The following is a 2290-nucleotide window of genomic DNA, read 5'->3' as shown; positions in this document are numbered from 1 at the left end:
TTTATTTTGCATTCTTCACACATAAGCAGTGGTTCCTGCTATTTCCTGGGCCAAAAAGAGCAGATTGTCCAAGGAATGGAATTTACTCTGGCATTCTCCTAGCTATGACGCCTTTGCAAAGCCAAATGGCAAGACACAATCAAGTGCATCTTTGGGCAGTACTCCAAAACTACAGGCTCTGGTTGCTTGGTGGTGGGAAATAGGGACCTTGATCTTGCTTCCTATGAGCAGAGACTCAAGCCATGGTGTCTTTGTGTTTGCTTCTCTTCTGGTTGAATGGACTCTGCTTATTCCTTGACCTGTGGAGGCTGGGGGCTACCTCCGAAGCAGCATCTTTGGTGTCCTCAGAGCAGAGCTCCCTTGCCTCTGACCCTACAGACTGGACTACTCCCTGCCTCCCCGGTGCCTGCTTCCACCCCTCAGGGCCATGCCAGGGCAAAGCATTTCATTCTTTCTGATGCCATTGGAAATGGGATTCTTTTGTTTTCCAGGGAGTTTGCCATAGGGTCTTTGTTAGTGGATAGAAATGCACTGATTTCTGTAGATTGATGTTGTATCCGCCAGCATCCTTTTTGTTTTTAAAAGATTTTATTTATTTGACAGAGAGAGCGAGAGAACACAAGCAGGGGGAATAGTAGAGGGAGAGCAGGCTTCCCGCCAAGTAGGGAACCCGATGCGGGGCTCGATCTCAGGACCCCAGGATCGTGACCTGAGCCAACGGCAGACAGATGTTTAAACAACTGAGCCACCCAGGTGCCCCCGCATCCTCCAGCTTCCTTAAATTTATTAGATCTGACAGTTTTTCATGGAGCCTTTGGAGTTTCTCTATAGAAGATCCTGTCATTTGCAAACAAAGAGAATTTTACTACTTTTCTGGCATGATGCCTTTTATTTCTTTTTCTTGTGTAATTGCTGTAAGACTCTCAGTACTATGCTGAATAGCAGTGGTGAGGATGAGCACCCTTGTCATGTTTCTGGTTCTATAGAGAAGCTTTCAGCCTTTCATCACTGAGTATGATGTTAGCTGTGGGCTTGCCATAGACAGCTTTCCTTCTGTTGAGGAGCAACATGGTAGAGAGTTTTCTAATCCTCTAATTTCTGTATACAAATTTGTCTTTGCACACACAAAAAAAATGCCCACTGAATAGAAAGGAGAGCACTCCTGAATGTTGGTGGGAATGGAAACCGGTGCAGCCACTCTGGAACACGGTAGGAAGGTTCCTCAAAAAGTTAAAAATAGAACTACCCAGTGGTCCAGCAAACGCTCTCCTAGGTATTTACCCAGAGGATACAAAAATCCTAATTGAAAGGGATACACACACCCCGATGTTTATAGCAACATTATTTACAATCGCCAAACTATGGAAACAGCTCAAATGTCCATCAGTTGATACATGGATAAAGACGATGTGGTGTATATATACAATGGAATATTTCTCAGCCACACAAAAAAAAAAATGAAATCTTTTCATTTGCAACAATGTGGGTGGAGCTAGAGTGTATTATGCCAAGTGAAATACGTCAGTCAGGGAAAGAGAAATACCCTTTGATTTCAGTCCTGTGGAATTGAAGAAACAAACCAAATTAGAATAGGGGGAAAAGAGAGAGAAAGAGAGAGGCAAACCAAGAAACAGACTCTTAACGATGAGAACAAGCTGATGGTTGCCAGAGGGGAGGTGAGTGGGAGAATGAGTGAAATAGGGGATGGGGAGGAAGGAGGGCACTGGTTGTGATGAGCACCAGGTGTTTATGGAAGTGTTGAATCAGTATATTGTACGCCTAAAACTAATATACCGCATGTTAACTAACTGGAATTTATTTTATTTTTTTTATTTTTAAGATTTTTTTAATTTATTATTTGAGAGAGAGAGAATGAGAGACAGAGAGCACGAGAGGGAAGAGGGTCAGAGGGAGAAGCAGACTCCCCGCTGAGCAGGGAGCCCGATGCGGGACTTGATCCCGGGACTCCAGGATCATGACCTGAACCGAAGGCAGTCGCTTAACCAACTGAGCCACCCAGGCACCCTTATTTTTTAAATTTTAAAGACCTTTTTTTTTTTTTTTTGAGAGAGAGAGAGCGAGCGGGGAGGGGCAAGGGAGAGGATCTCCAGCAGACTCCCCACTGAGCACAGAGCCCTACATGGCACTTGATCCCACGACCCTCAGATCAGGACCCAACCTCCTCAGCCACCCAGGCACCCCAACTAACTGGAATTTAAAGAAAAACCTAAAAAAATGCCCACTGATCAATTTTTATGTCATGAAAATAGTTATATTGGCATAAGGTCTA

Source organism: Eumetopias jubatus, unplaced genomic scaffold (genome assembly GCF_037043125.1).
Source record: "Eumetopias jubatus isolate StellerSeaLion01/CBP00866 unplaced genomic scaffold, mEumJub1_p1.0 scaffold_10, whole genome shotgun sequence".
Taxonomy (NCBI): domain Eukaryota; kingdom Metazoa; phylum Chordata; class Mammalia; order Carnivora; family Otariidae; genus Eumetopias; species Eumetopias jubatus.
Note: the sequence above shows the minus strand (reverse complement) of the source record.